Raw genomic sequence first — 17,368 nt, forward strand, 5'->3', positions numbered from 1 at the left:
CAAGTTGCAACTTGTAGTTTTCAGGTTCTCAGGATACTATGCATGCCTCCAACACAATTTCAGTAGCAAACATTCCAGGTAATGTCGAAAACCAAACAAACGCATGTTTATAGTGTGCTCTAAAAACAAACTCTCCACAAATCAAGCATTTAACATTCCTAAATAGGGATCAGAATCTATCACATAATGTCTACTACATTTACACTCCTTTCTTTTTTTGGAAAAGAACGGTACCTTTCGTCATAAAATTAACAAAATTTCACTTTGCTTTTAGTACATGATGTTTAAAATGGAGAGTTCTGTGAAGCCATTATGTTTTTAGATTGAGGCAACCTACCCCCACCTCTGATATATTCTAATTTTGAAGTAAATCAAGGTAATTGGCTCAGCTGCTTGGATTATTGACCCTGATCCCTGATTTTTTTAAACTTTCTTTATCTAAGAAGATTACATAAGAAAAATCTGACAGCAGATCTGCAGCATGAGGACCCTTAAAATGCACCGGATGAGTAATGACAGCTGTACATGGAATTCAAATGATAAGAACTTAATTCCACATTATGTACAGCTTCAAAATGTCAGCGCTGTCTTATCTATCTGGATGTTCCACTGTACATATGGGATTTCGATTTCAGTATTTGTAAAATTCCAGAAGCTACACACTTCTGGCTTACATTACCTAAAGAGAGAGAGAGACAGGGAGAGAAAGAGAGAGAGAGAGATTGAGAAATAGGGGGAAATTTTTCATCAGCAAAAAACAAACTGTGCATTAAAAAAGAAGAAAGATCATATGGATAAGAATAACTGTTGTAACTAATATAAGCGATGAAAGAAAAAAAAATCTCCATCACGTCAACATCTTTCCTACGAATCTGATGCTCTGGAGAGCTAGTTGGCTTGTAGTTTCTGTTACCAAGGAACAAAACCTACCCTGGATCTCTGGTGGTAGGGAAGGTATGTGGAGTTTTGGCATTCGGCAGCCACAGACCAGAGAAAAGTCAACAGTGAGGCAGAAAGTATAAACTACCTGCTGGGGAGAGGCCAATTTCGTGCACTGTGTTCATGACAGTTCTGCAAGAATGGATTTGCCTCCTGGAATCTGGCACTACTATTCTTCAGGATTGTCTACTAATTCCATGCTTGTATTCTCCTTTCACCCCCACTATCTACTAATCCTTGAACTGTAAACATCAAATCTTACACTGGTTTAAATTTTCAATGGTGTTATCTTTAATTCTGGGCAGAGAAATCCAGAATTCCTTTGTGTAACACTTAGCACAGAGGCTTGCTTTAATTATGATGCTAATGGACATCTACAATGCAGCCCCAGTTTGGGGGAACAAAGCCCCTGGTCACACAGCAAGCCAGGCTGAGCACTTACTGAACTGAATTTCTTCCACTGTTTTGAAGATTATGTCACCTATCATTGCCTCATCCAATTTGTATGTAGCCCAGAGTTTTGACTTCTATTTAGGCTTACCATCAAAAATTGGATTATGCAATGCATTTTCTACACCGCCCCCCCCCCCCCCCCCCGCCCAAAATCTAGTATCTCTTTTAAAGTTCATTTTGCAATTTCAGGGAAGAGGCAGGCCTAAAGTAGATTCTGAAACTATAATGAACGTCATCTTTTTACAACCTCCCAAACCAAAAGCACATTCCTCTTTTTTTTTTTCTTTTTGGTTCCTATCTGACTACTTTCTAACAACAACTCCACATGATTTGATTGAAGCCAACTTCAAAACCAAACTTGGAGGCATACTTATCTAAAAGGTTCAGGAATCCTAGGCTCCCAAACTTGTTTTTCATTTTGCTGTGAAGTGTGGGTGGCCATGAGCATTCCTGGCGGCTATAAGGCATTTGCTAATGTATTTGACTTTTAAAGTTGTTAATCATACTTATCAACACGGGCAAGCAGCACTGGCCACAAAAGATTAGCTACTCTACTGTAATGCTCCCCATAATCCGAACACAGGAATGTCAGCGTGGACTGATAACTACCGTAGCCAGTTCCAGCCTTCAGTGACTTCAGACCTTATTAAAAACCTTAGCTTTTAATAAATCCCAGATTTTCTTTTCTATCACCTTACACACCCACATACACACACACGCACACATGCTCTCATGCACGCAACCACATACATCCCCCTTTCTCTTGCGATGGTGGCTAAGATGGAACACTCACAGTGCTATACACTGTGTAGGTTTTTTAAACAACTAGAATGTTCTTTAGAACACCACCCATATTTTGAGTTTCAAGGTGGCCTTTACTGTCAAGCGATTCAGGTGCTACTGACCTCATAAGAAAAATGTGTACAACAATCAGCAAGAGCCTGGTTTCCAGGGAAACTAAACCTTGTTTAAATCCTTTGGAAGCATTAAATTCGAACTATAGTTTTTCCCACGAGACACACAAACCATTGCTCCTTAGGAAAGAATATATTTAGAGAACAAGAAAATGCTTTGTCCATCTCAGAAGTGAGAGCATCAGAGATTTCAAGAATAGAATGAGTATTCTAGAAAAAAAAGGGGGGTACCTAGAGCTGAGCCCTGCTAGTCTCTGATTGGTGGAATCCTGCTTTCACTTAAGGGACTCTTCTTTAAACAGAGCATGTGTTTCATCGACAGACTTACTTCTGTTTTGTTGGAGTCATGCTAAAATTCCCATGTTTGAAGCATGGCCTCTGTTCTTCCTAGACCATCTTAACACTGCAAGGCTAGTATTAGCTTTACCTCTATAATCCAAAACAAAACCAGTAAAGGCTCTTCTTCTTCTTCTTCTTCTTCTTCTTCTTCTTCTTTTTAATGTTTATTTATTTTTGAAAGAGATAGATTGTGAGCAGGGGAGGGGCAGAGACAGAGGGAGACACAGAATCCGAAGCAGGCTCCAGGCTCTGAGATGTCAGCACAGAGCCTGACACAGAGCTTGAACTCACGGACCGTGAGATCATGACCTGAGCTGAAGTCGGACGCTTAACCGACTGATGGCTCATCTTCTATTTCAACCCTCAGCCAACTCTCCACATAATGCCTTCCAGGTAACTTCTAAACATTTACTTTATACTATATCATGATTTTTTAAATACCAAACCTGATGACCCTGTTGTTTTTTCTATCGTATCATAGAGTTTGGATCCATAGTGCTTGGACATAATAATGCTCACCATATTAGAGGTCAGTTTCATCACTTGGAGATGTGGCTGCTTCATGGGTTGGATGGGATTGAAGACCTATGGGATTGGAAGACTATGGGAAACTGAGAAATCTCATTTTCTAGGTGTCTTCCAAGGAAGATTAAGGTATCATTTCCCTAAAGTATTGGAGTGCAGACCATTCCAAAAACAGAGATGGATCAGAAAGCTTCTTGGGATGAACAGTATGATTGATTAGTAATATTTGATCATATTCCATCTTTCACAGCTCATACAACATGAGATTTGAAAAGACAGTTCCCACCTCCTCCAGGTCATTGTTTTTGGGGACATATGCAAATTGAGTACAGATCTGGCACTTGTGGAGGGGAGGGCAAACTGGAGACATCCCCCACCCTCATGACTTTAGAGCTTCCTACCTCCTACCACCATTGCATTGCCCAGCCTCGTCAAAACCCTCTCTGTCCAGCCTGCTCCTGCCAAATGTGCCACTTGTCAGGCTGAGCAATGGGGAGAAAAGGGCCATTTATTTTCTGGGCAGGAAGTCGGTGTGCTGTGAGGGCACAATGACATTCATGAGGACCAGTAGGCCATAGATCCATCCGAGTCAACAAGAAGCCTCTCCACCAAGACTCTTCCACTCATTGCTGTGCTAGGTATAACAGGACCATCATTTGATGGCTCTTCCAAAACAAGAAGATTCAGGAGGACAGCTCAGAGAGAGTGAGAGAGGACAGGGCAGCCCCTGCTGAGAACACCACTGAGCCAGAGATAAGGCAGATCTTCATTAAAAATATTTTCAAAGTTAAGCTTACATTACTTTTCTACCAAAATGCAGCTTTACCGAAAAACTACCAGCCCAGGAACTGTGCTGGAGCTAAAGATAAATAAGGCATGGTTCTGTCGTGCGGCAAGTCCTCAGCCTAGCAAGGCAGGTAAATCAAGAAGTGCTTATTTCTAAAGAGAAGGCCAAAAGATATTAATATTTATGAAGTGTCTGCTTAATGGCAAAGCTTGGGGCAAACTATATTACACACACACACACACACACACACATACACACACACACACACACACACACACACCTCATTTTATCCCCACTTTACAGATAAGGAAACTGAAGCTCAGATGTGAGTGGTGCCGAAGCCACACAGAAGTCGCCGACTCTATTCAAAACTAGGTCTCACTCCACAGCATGTCATTCCAAAGCCTGTGTGTTCCTACACTTCACTTGTCTGACTTACAGCAACCTGCTTATTCTCTCTGCTAAATAAAATGACAAGAAATGTTGCAAATAGCTTAACACCACAAAGGTACTCTATAAATTCAAGATGGCGTTATTGTAACCTAGCTGCTTATCTTCCATTCAGTTGTCTGTGAAGAACAGATGGCAGTTTATGTATTCTTTAAACCTGGTTTTGTGATTTCGATATTAAAAAGACAGAAGAATACTCTGTGATAAATACGGATTAGGTCCCATCATGCTACGCTTGGTTGTACTGAACAATACGGTGGTGGAAAACCTGAGATGACGTGTGAGATGACGTCTGTGAGAAGAAAATCTAATGGTAAACCTATATTTTGGATGGCTCTAAAAATAAGGACATCGGAAATATACAGAATATATTCTTTCCCTAATTTTAAAAATATAACAGACATGTATTTAGCATGACTATTGTATATAGAGTACTATGTAAGATGCTAGGGGGCTGGATATGAGAATAATGAAAAGAAACCTCAAGATAACTTTCCACAGGGTGAAGGAGATGATGACCATGTGGTATGTCCCAGCTCAAGGGTGTGACTGCAGGGTAGGGAGTCGGGGAGGGGTCCGGTAAGAAAATAAACAGCTGCAAGATTCCACATTGAAGTGCTGATGGGCAGAGGGATCACTTTAAATCATATGCTTGCAGCACCGTATCGAGAACTTATAATCAGACCCCTGTCCCTGCTTTAATTTTTTCCTCCAGGGCACATTTCACCTTCTGCCACTCTTGGCTCACTTATTTGGTTTAACGTCCACCTCTGCTCTGAATAAAAGCTCTATGAGGCAGGGATTCTTTTTCTTTTGTACACAGATATATGTTTAGTGGCTGGAACAGTGCCTACCCCATAGTAGTCACTCAAATGTGTAGCAAATGATAAATGAATCATAAATTGATGCACACACATGGAAACCAGGTGAGGGAGCAAACTTAAAGGCCGGTAAATGCTTACAAACAATAAGGGAATGAGCTTCCTCGAGGGCATGAAACATATCCATCTGAAATTCAGGGTAAAACAAATCTGGAATAATTTATTATTTTACATACTAGACAAAGAGTATTAGTCGGTTCTAGATAATGAGTATTAGCTGGGTGTAGACAATGAGCATTAGCTATAAGAATGAAGATGACCCCTTATAAAAATTAATGTATTTAAAATATCATATCTTCAGAAAGCAGATGACTGAAAGCTATCTAGGTTCTGATCCCAACAGATTACTCCATCACTCATCTTTTCTACAATTAACAACATAGATAAAAGAACAGCCTCTTTATATTAACAGAAAATGTTTGCCTTCTATGAAGTGAACACAGAACGAAGTGTTCTTACAGAGGCTGCAAGAACAGACAGAACTTTCTATGAATATCGGAGGACCAGTTAGTTGCATTCACCATAGTCTTCACATCCATTGAAAGAGTAAATTGTCCCAGCCCCATCCACGTAGGCCCGGAAGAATGTCCAATAGCATATGGACTACTGAAATGAAAACACTCATCAACTTTTTAAAAATTAATTATGGTAGATTACACAAAAAAATTTATCATTGTAACCATTTTTAGGTATACAACTCAGTGGCATTAAATACATTCACAATTCTGCACAACCATCACCACCATCAATCTCCAGAATGCTTTTCATCTTGCAAAACTGAAACTCTGTCCTCATTAAACAACTCCCCGTTCCCTCCTACCTCAGTCTCTGGCAACCACCATTCTATTTTCTGTCTCTATGAGTTTGACTACTCTAAGTACCCGGTGTAAGTGGAATCATACAGTATTTTCCTTTTGTAACTGGCTTATTTCACTTAGCATATTGTCTTCCAGGTTCATCCATGTTGTTGCCATGACAGGATTTCCTTCCTTATAAAAAGGCTGAATAATATCATCATCAACTTCTGTAACTAATCAGGACTGAAAACTGATCTTGGAGCAAAGATTCACCAATTGTCTTTGATGTGTGTTCCCAATGTCCTTCAGCATACCTGGCTCCTCCTTCCTCTGGCTCAGGTCCACCCTGTTGCCTCTGAATACAGCCCTGTCCCACGCCTCTGCTTGGTCAACCCAACACTTCCTTGTAGCTCCAGTTCAATCTCATTCAGTTCTTCCACATATGACTGGCTATGTCAATTGTGGATCTCAGTGAAAAAGGCAAACACAGTCCCCTTGATCAAAATTTACCAATAATTTCAGTCTCAAAGAGATATCTGTGCACTCACACTCAAAGTAGTATTAGTCAACCATAGCCAAAAGGTGGAAGCATCTCATATTCATCGATGGATGAATGGATAAACACAATGTGGTATATACATCCAATGGAATACTATTCAGCCTTAAAAAGGCAGGACATCCTACATCACATACTACAACATTTGCTTGAGGATATTATGCTGAGTGAAATAAATCAGTCACAAAAGAACAAATATTATATGACTCCATTTATACGAGCTCCCTAGAGTTGTAAAACTTGTAGAGGTAGAAAGTAGAACGGTGGTTGCCGGGTTGTGGGGAGGGAGGAATGAGGAGTCGTTGTTTAATGGGGAGAGAGTTTCAGTTTTGCAAGACAAGGAGTATTCTAGAGAAGGATGACAGTGATGTTCGCACAAAAGTGTGAATATACGTAACGTTACTGAACTGCACACTTAAAAGTGGTTAAGATGGCAAACTTTATGTTGCATGTATTTTATCGCATTTAAAAAATTATTAATAATTCCAAGATGGCAACAGCAGAGTATTAAACCTACTGCCAGGCCCTTCTAAGCGCAGGGCTCTGTCACAAAACTGCAGGGTTGCATGCCCACAAAGCCAGCCCTGCTTGTGTGTCCACCTGGCACCTTATCTGACCACAGTTCTAGAGTACTCATCACTATTTTTTTATTAAAAATTTTTTTTAGTGTTTATTCATTTTTGACAGAGGGAGAAACAGAGTGTGAGCAGGGGAGGGGCAGAGGGAGAGAGGGAGACAGAATCCGAGGCAGGATTCAGGCTCTGAGCTGTCAGCACAGAGCCCAACACGGGGCTCGAACCCATATATCATGAGATCATGACCTGTGCCAAAGTCGGATGCTTAACTGACTGAGCCACCCAGGCACCCCATAGAGTACTCATCACTATTGATCTACATGCGGAAATATCTTCCCACTAAACTGTGAATTCCTTGAGAACAGAGCCATAGTTTTTCATTTTCCTGCATCATCTCGTATGTGTTTGATACTAGAAGGAATTCAATGCTTTCTTCTGAATTAATTCCCGCTATAAATTACATTAATCACAAACAAATTATGTTTGACCTTAAAAAACAAAACTTAGCACTTCTAAATGAGGCCAATGTATATTAGCAGATATAGAACATTTGCAGGAGTACCTTCTGCCTTTCCCCACAGCAGAGGGGTCCATTTCTATTGGGTTTCTATTTTTCTTTTTCCTTATTAGTTCTCTATGTTAGGGATGGAGAAGCAATAAAATACCTATCCGTGGTATCCACATAACATATAAATGGCAAAGTCCTAAAATTTCTCAGCCATTGGAAACTTTTAGCAACTAGCAAAATATTCGAAATTCCTCTCCAGTAATGAATAACATCACAGAGAGAACGCATCAGTAATCTCAAGAAACGGGGCCCTGAGTCTAACTGCTATAATTCTTATTTGTTCCCAGGTTGACTCTTTTTAAGACTGAATTAATTTTGTGTTGATCACTGGTCTGTGAAGCACTGATAATTAAATGATTGGCAAATACAATGACTTTCAGAGGGAAAGAGGGGTTAGGAATCTATTTTCTACTTTGAGATTATTACAGAATTTCATTTCTGAAAACAGGCCTCAGATTAATTTAGTTAAAATCTGATAGTCAACAAAACAACCTAGGTGGAAGTCATCCAACTTGTCCTAGATTACCCAGCATTTATTGGCAGTTCTGAGAATCTAAAGAAAGAGGTTAAAAGAGTTATCTGAGGACAATGGTTCACACAATACACTGCAAGGTTAATACCTTGTTTTAAACTTGGTTCTTCAAGGATAGCATTTTCACACTGCTCTCATAAAGCAAAAGTAAAAACAACCCAGATACTTTTTGAAAGCTTGTATATAACACATTTCTCGCTATATAGGCCAAATACACTTGGAAAATTTTTAAAAAAAAACAACCAAAAAATTTAATGCTACAGAGTAGTTAAAAATGTGGGCTGTGGAACCACAGCACCTCTATTCAAATCCCCCCTCTAACCCTCCTGGAAGTATGTCATGAGCAAGCTACTCAGTACCTTCTCTGTGCCTCGGTTTACACATCTGTAAAATGAGAATGACAATAATATACATGTCACATGATTGTTAAAGGAGCAAATGAGTTCACACGTAAGCGTTCAGAACTGTGCCTGGTACATATGGAATGGCCACTAAATGCTAACCATTATTTTTTCTAGATTCAGGAATTTCCTAAATTATGTAAAACACAAGCTTGCTTAGTAATGGTCATGGTGGGTTGGAGTAGGGGAGGACTCAAGAGGTCACACATCTTTTGTTGAACTAGTCATATTCCTACCACAGGGAAACTAAACGGGGTGTCCTGAAACACAGTCAGTTTGGAGAACAGCTCTGTATTTTTATAGTCAATTCTGTATCAGTTAGGATAGACTAAGTTATGCTTAAGTAACAAATAGCCCCCAAATCTCAGCAGCTTAACACAACAAAAGTGTGCTTCTTATTCTATATGTCCACTAAGCATTGGCTACAAGGCTTGGTTCATCTTAGTCCCTCAGGAACACAGGCTACTGCAGACTTCATCCCAACAATCACCACAGCAGCAGGAAAGGAACATGGAAGATACATACAATGGCTTTTAAAGCTTCTATGTAGAAGTGAATCATGTCATTTCTACCCCACATCTCATCAGCAATGTGACTGATGGTTAACCTCAAAGAGGCAGTACAATCCCATCATGTGCCTAGAAGGAGGGCTACATTAGAAAATCTTGGGGGGTACCTGGGTGGCTCAGTTGGTTAAGCGTCTGACTTTGGCTCAGGTCATGATATCATGGCTCATGGGTTTGAGGCCCGCATCAGGGTCTGTGCTGACAGCTCAGAGCCTGGAGCTTGCTTCGGATTCTGTGTCTCTCTCCCTCTCTGCCTCTCCCCTACTCATGCTCTGTCTCTCTCTCAAAAATAAATAAATATTAAAAAAAGGAAAGAAGAAGATCTTGTAAATAGGCCCTAATGATACTGCATCCTCCCTTTTACAGTTGGGCCAGGTTTTTTTTGGGTTTTGTTATTTATTTATTTATTTATTTATTTATTTACTTACTTACTTACTTAATATAATGAAATCTATTGTCAAATTGGTTTCCGTACAACACCCAGTGCTCATTTGGGCCAGTTTTAAATGTGTCTCTGTTTCTTCAGAAAACAACAACATTGATAGGAATACACACACACACAAATATCTCTGTCTATTTCTCTCAAAACTATGTCCTGAATACAAGCAGATCTCCTCCACTCTGTGTAGACATGTAATTTACTTGAACTTTGATTCACTAGACAGCCATCTAAGTCATCCCACTCTTTTCATGAACAAATGAGATATAAAAGCCGAAAACTTCAGAAATGAGGTACTTCAGGATAACTGACGTTTTTGCGTGTGTGAACTTAAGGACTTTACTGTACAGCTTCTAACCTTAAAAAAAAATAAGAAAAAAAAACCACTTCTTTTTGGATGACAGTGTTTTTTTTTAATGGTTACATACTTTTCCTTCTTTTTAAACAGGGTATGCATATATAATTTAATGTTTTCTTAATCATGAAAGATCAACAATGTAAATATCAGAAACAACGTTGTGATACCCTTGGTATCAAATAAATGTTACTTCATTTAACATATATACATGTAAATATATATTAAATATATCTTTCAGTAATGGAAACACATTCGGAGTAAGAATACCCCTTATCTCGGAGTGCCATGTAGGGCTTATGAGACAGATTGGCTTCTTATAATTATTTTCATCTCCCTTGCTATCGACAAGTCAGCCATCACTTCCATTTATTGTCTGTATACCGGTAGTCCCCTTTTCACTCTGATTTCTAGCTTTTAGTCCTCTAACATCCTGAAAATTAAATGCGGTATAATTATTTATAAAATTAGAGTAAATAAGCCAAATTGGAAGGATCTCTGGTGCTGTTCTACGAATAAAACCCAAGAGCCTGGGTGCATAACATTTATGCTGCTTTGTTTATAGGCCTTTTGCATATAGCTGATTGGGCCACGTATGTGGATTTTGCATAAGTGAAGTATCACTGTGTTATGAGCTTAGAGGTATTAAACATGTAGCATTTTCATTTCCCCAAGCATGATGATCTTTCTATTGTTTTATAAGATACCGCCTTCTTCTGTTCTTCTCTAAATCTTTTCCTCAATGAAAAAAAAATCCCTTCATATTAGTATGTGTCTTCCTTCTAACCTCATTTTGCCAGGAAAATTTGTATTTTCCAGTGTTTAGATCTATAGTTTAATCTTATCCTTCCTTTTATCTTTCTATGACTAAGGGTAATGTCTCATTACAAATTTAGAAAACCACAAATGAAGGAGCACTTGCACCAAATGGCTTGCTCATGCTCCAAACAATTTATCCTTAGAGATTAATTTTACTTCTGCTCTTTCATTCTTTTGAAAAGAAATCATTCTTTCAACCCAACTAATCACTCCAACTTTTTCACTTTTGCCTTATAGAAGTATAGCAAATCTTTAGTAAAAGGCTACTGCCAGGCTATTGTCCAAAGTGTTAGGATTCAGTTTTGAAATTCGATTCTATTACTCAGTAAGAGAATTCAGGAAACAAACGACTGGGCAGTATGTGTAAAGGTAATATCTGGCCTAGTCCAGACAACGTTCGGACAAAAAGTCTATTAATCTAACCCATACTATAAAACATACTACCTTTCAACCATCTCTTAAAATAGTCATTCTTAACCTTATTTAGGTTTTCAAGAATCTTGCTACAGCTTTTCCTATTAAAAGGAGAGCATATGTATAAACATTTTTTTTTCTTATAATTTCTGAAGTTTTAAAGAGATAAGAAGTCACCAGATTATGGACCCCAGTGCCCCAACTGCCCCCAATGAAACAAAAACAAAGTAAGCTCTTCCAGCAAAGAAAACTCCATCCACTTCAATACTCTTAGTGGCCACTACAAAATGCCTCAGTGACCAGTTGCTTTTAGTCAGTCTCAACCATGACCCATGAGCTCTGCTCAACCCTCCAGTGTGAAGTCTCAGGTGTCCCACAGTGGTAACATCAGATAGCTATCCATAAAATCACCCTCTTTAAAGTCTCATCCCCGGTCGTCTCTCACCTAGTGCGAGGTCTGTCTGGCAGTGATGGGATTCCGAATAATCTCACTGTCCTCATATACAGCTCAAAATATGAACCCAGGTGCTACGACTCTATGCAGATTTAAACCCAGGGCTAACTTGTTCCAGAATTACTTTCCACATCGATACCCTGAAAATACTCTGCAAGTTTAACCCAAAAGATGGTACAGAAGCCTTCCTGGGAAAGAGGGAGGCCGGTCTAACTCTTAGGGAGAAGAGACAGTAATCCCAGATACACAGAGTTACTGTCTTCCACCCCCACCCCACCCCCCGATGACTGTGTCATTGGCACAGCCACTTGACATTTCTGTTCTTGTTTAACCAGGGCAAAACATTTCATTTCAAATACTCTGGGAAAGGCAGTTCGGGGCCTTAAGATCACTTTAGGTTGGAAAGGACTGTGAAGGAGGAAGCAGGAAGGGAGGCAGGATGCTGGATACAAACCAAACAGGGACACTAAAGACAAAATGTGGCATGCTTCCCTAAGTCCCAGATTTTTAACTAGGACGAGTAGAGCACCGCAAAGAATAGCTGTCAATTCAACAAATCTTGACTGAGTGCCAGGAGCTGTGGTAGGGACTGGGGGTAGAAGGATGGTAATACTGTGGAACACAACACCGCACGGCTCTCCGAGGAGCTCCAGGCCCAGAGGCACAAACAGGCCCTTTGCAAGCCAACTTGTAGTAACAAATCGGACGTGTGATTGAGTGTGCGACAGACAGTAAAACTGAGCAACGGAGAGGAAAACGTCACCGCTGTTCCTCATTTCCTCGCCTTCAAGCACAGTATTGTACTATTAAGTGAAATATCAAATGAAGAACATATTTTTGGGATTGCCTATTTCGCCTAGGTCACCCAGCAGTTTTGCACATTTGAATACAAGAGTTCTGCAGTTCCACCACATGTCCACTAGAGGCCTGTGAAGAGCTTCTTTCCCCCATCACGCAGTCTTACAAGCAAAAAGGCCAGAATTAACGCAAATAAGAAATACTGATCAAACATCAGTAAGGCGAACCCTGAATTGATAGGTAACCACACAACAAGCACCATAAGTGTGGATAAAATAAGCAAAATGAGATGGTCTTTCAAAACTCCAACGTATTCAATTGTGAAACTTAACAGAACTCCTAATATGGAAGGGAAAGAGCAGACTCACTTAAAGGAGGTAGGGGTTTTGAGGCTTTCAGCAACAGTTCCAAAAGGCTGCCAGGCTCTGGCAGGCGTGGACTAGGTGGACCTCCAAGGAGTGACGCAGCCTTTATAAAATTGCCAGGGCCCCTGTAGGGGCTTCTGAGGGAAAGGGGGCTTTCAGATCTTCAGGTGGATACTAACTACGAAAGGCAAGCAACTAACAGGAGGAAAGGTTCCTGGGTGGGAAAGCGTCTGGGAAAGTAAACAAAGCAGTAATTTAAGACAGATGGGCCCAGAAGGGACTTCCTAAATAGTGACTCCATGGAAGTAAACAGGGAAGACAGATGAGGTGTGGTGCAAGGACACAGACTGAAACAGACCCTAAGGTGAGGACTCTCAGCTTGCAGGGGTCAGAGCGACGTAAAGCACAACACGAATCGTGCTGGATACATGAACACAGCTGCGAGACTGTGTGCACACGGGGAGAGATTGCTACAAGAGAGGAGATGCCTCGGACAGTCCTCTTACCATCTCATCAAACTAAACAGGCCTTCGCATCATTGCATCCCCCACCCCCCCCCAAAACATCAACAGAAGCACATGATGAGAACGCACATCAACGGCACCGCACACACACACACACGCACACACACAACTTCTATTTACAGAAGCGGCCTGTTTTTCACGAGGTTTGGTTAATTAGCAATCAGTAAGGAGTTGTGCGAGGTTTGAAGAAAGAACTCTTTGTTTGGAAAACCTGTGAAAATATTCCCTCAGCAGCTTGTAACTTTCCCTACAGATCACCCTGGCCCTGAGGACAAGACCAGGTGCCAGAGGCCTCTGTGATCCCACACAGAGCTCACATTCAAAGGCAGGGCTCTCTGTTGTCCCCTGGGAGTTAAGCCTTAATGGGTTTACAATTTGCAGGCGTTTTTGGAGAGTGGCTTGGCAGTCGTTGCCTGCTGCCAGACATTGGGCAGACACAAGCCCTGGTGAATCCCACAGCTGTTGTGGCTGCTTCGGCCGCTCTGCTGGAGAGAAGAGCCGTTGCCTGAGGCATTTCAAAGATGTGCAAGGACATAGGGAGACTTTATGAATCCCGGAAGTGAATTCGCAATTATTGTGAGCAGATGGGCAGTCCACATGGTGGAAGGAGAATTTCAGGGCTATCATTCTTCTGTGAAGACCATGGCAAGTGGTAATTCAGAGAGTCTTTGTGTGCCCAAATGCATCCTTTGTGGAAAAAGTGTGAAACTACAACGTGATATTATCCTCTGCTGCTAGTTAACTTTACTGTCACACTCCTGACTTCTAAACCCAGACGATCACAACTGTCACAGGCATAAGCCAGTCCATGCACATCTTACTTCAGTTAAAAGGAAATATAGCTGTGGTGCCTCCTGTGGAAATATGGCAAGTATCATCCTGGAATCCTGGCCCACATGGAGAAGGCTGTTTGAATTCCGCCTCTGACATTACTTCATCCAGCCCTTATGGTGGAAAAATCTCCATCTTAAACTGAGATACATAGATGGTGGGACAATGTTCAATGATTTTGAGAGTGGAGAATTTATAATCTCCTCTTATACGCTATAACCAGTAACTTTTCCCCGCCATTCTTCCAGTCAAGGACGGCCTGCTTTTTGACACACAGAATTCTCTTTCGCTGAAATCTCAGCCTGTTTCCTGTTATTCTCATGTTGATTCATCTGAGAATCACATTATCTCTTTTGAACACTGTCTATTTAGTCCATTATGATGCCCAGGGTCGGCCTCTACTCGTTTTGTATCTGAATGATTAATTTCTTCAGTTCAAGCAAAGTACTTTTAAGTACCTCTGACGATATAAAGCACCAGCTAGACACTGTGGAGGAATCTAGGACCACGACTGTAAGATGCTAAAAATCTGGTGAAGAAAACAGAAACACTTGGGGGAAAAATTCTAATACCTGGAAAGTGCTAAGATAGAGGTGTAACCAGAATGCTGTGGGCATATAAGGAAGAGAAAAGTAATTAATTCCTACTGAGAAGATTGGGACATTAGTGTGGATGGAGATAGAATTTAAGTTGGGCAGGTTTACTACAGTAATCTATCAACCCAGTTTTAAACTGAAAGTTGGATCCCATGAAATCCTTTAGCTGGATACCAAACTATAAAGGACAATCAGAACTTAGCATTTATCTCAAGGGTAAGACACTGCGAGAGCCAGTCTCAATGGCGCTGGGCTGGGAGTGGTAATGAGTGAGTTGGCCAGCTTGAGGGTTGCTGACTTAGTGACCACCACGCATAAGGTCCTGGGGACGGTAGTCAAGATAATCAGGCAAGACAGCAGGACCTAGCCTCTCACTGTGCACGTACGTTTTGCCCAGCATATTATGTAAGGCACCACAGACACGAGGCTCAGAGGTTGGCGCACAGTGGTAGTTGAGTGGCTCTCTTTAGATTGGACATGTGCCCTACAGTTTAATGGTCCTGGGACTCTAATAACATTCACATGCCAACTTACTCAGGCCAGCTTCACTGCCCTGTAGGCATATGCATGTGAGAATAAGGAATCAAAGGAGGAGCAAATTCAGGGAGGTGGGAAGTTGTATTTTGGATCTTGAGCATCTTGAGCTGAAGGGAGCTTAATAAAAAAAAAAAAATACAGCATGCTCTCACATTTACTATCTTACTTTTTGGCTCTCTACAGACCCATAAGGTAGGAAACCGAAAGAGGAAAGAATGTCCTTGCTCACGTGGTCAGAAGTTGCAAATGGGATTCAAGTTGCCAGTCGCGTTTTCTGACTCCAGGGCCAGTTGGCATTTCTCTAACTTTTCAAGATGACTGAGCTTTATCTGAAACTTTAAAGAGTTTAATAACCTAATGATTCAGTGTCATCCTAGCAAGTGCACTCTGCTCAATCATCTAGACCACTGGTTAGTATATTAAATCTCATAGACTTCAGGACATAAAAAACCAATCGCTCAATTTATAACCACTTGTCTCTTCTTTTTTCCTCCAGAATCTTGCAGCCATACTCCAGAAACTTCACAATGCATATCAAGCACTGATTAATGCACAAGGCACTCTTTGAGATATTGTGGGTGAGCCAAAGAAAGGTAGGATGAGCCACATTTATACACATATTTGGCTTAAAATTATATGTATACATGGAAACATCTGCTAGGCTGATTGTATGTGAATGAATAGACTCTTTACCCTCTAGGTTCTGGGCCCCCACTGAAGCCATAATTCAATCAGGCAGAAGCTGAATATCTACCCCTCAAGATGAAGTACTATTGCCTATTAACTGCTTTTCTCGTCGTAAATTGATTTTTCTGTCCGTTGGTCCTCAAGGGGTTTTGAAGTTTGTTCTTTTGAGAAAATGCTAAGGATACAGGGGCCTGGACCAGTCATTTTCAAAGGTAACCACCAGCCTCCCTCTCTCTATATCTCACTGTCTTCAAACTCATCAGGCATGCTTCCTCTTTAGTTCACTGGTTCTCACAAATTCTTCAGTAACTCATCTCGCGTGCACACTTTCACAACTGGCCGTGGATTTCTCATCAGTCAAATTGGGACTACTTACTACTCACCCACCTCATAAGATTTTTGAGAAAATTAACAATGAAGCTTGAAGGAATCAGGAGTGAAATGATAGGCTGGCTTCTTAGAACCTGTTTTTTAAGGAAAGCTAAAATACTAGGATTGTAGCATTCTGCCTCCAACAAGTTAAACTCTCTGTGACCTAAGGCAAGTTACCTAATCTGATATTTCTATCAGTTCCTGTGTGAAAAGCGAGGACAATAATTGTTACCTAGCTCACTGGGATTGTCCGTTTAATTAATTATCACTGAAAAACATCATGAAAAAAAAAACTGCTTTGTAAATGCTCCATAACAACAACTGTACACAAACCTAAATGCTTCTAACTTCAAAACTTACAATTTTCTTTGTGGTGTCTTTACTCATTCTCTGATGCCTGCCCTACCCAGTTCTTCTGCTACAAAAGTAAACCATTAAGGGTAAATTTGTATGTATTTTTCTGCATTTCTTGCTTTCCAACATTTTAAGAATGTCAAGTATTGTCAAAGAAAATGCGAAAAAGCTCAGAAAACACTTGCCTTGTGATCTCTCGGAGACATCAGTACAATGGTTCTCAAAGCAGAATCCTCAAACCAGAGCCATCGACAACACTTAAGACCCAGTTTCCAAAATGTGCCGTGAGGTGCACTGGGGCACTGTGGTAAACACACACGGGCACCTTGGAATATTTTAAAATTTCAAGGGACTCTCAGCAACACTGGACATCTGCCAGATACTGAGCAAACTACTTGATGAAGGTAGCTGACAGTTTCAACAATGAGCTCAACCACAGTCCTTTCTATAATGTCATATCCTTGTGGGTTGGGGGTCTTTGCCAGTTGTGGTAAAAAAGCAAGGGCCCTGTTGAAAATCAATGTGGGGTGCACCTGGGTG

General features: G+C 40.8%; 1 protein-coding gene across 4 annotated transcripts in view; it reads right to left on the reverse strand.

The window, feature by feature from the left end:
* The window catches only part of STARD13 (StAR related lipid transfer domain containing 13), a 242,541-nt gene that overhangs the window by 112,063 nt on the left and 113,110 nt on the right, over nt 1-17,368 (reverse strand). The window lies entirely within an intron of this gene.

Source organism: Prionailurus bengalensis, chromosome A1 (genome assembly GCF_016509475.1).
Source record: "Prionailurus bengalensis isolate Pbe53 chromosome A1, Fcat_Pben_1.1_paternal_pri, whole genome shotgun sequence".
In the NCBI taxonomy this organism is placed as follows: domain Eukaryota; kingdom Metazoa; phylum Chordata; class Mammalia; order Carnivora; family Felidae; genus Prionailurus; species Prionailurus bengalensis.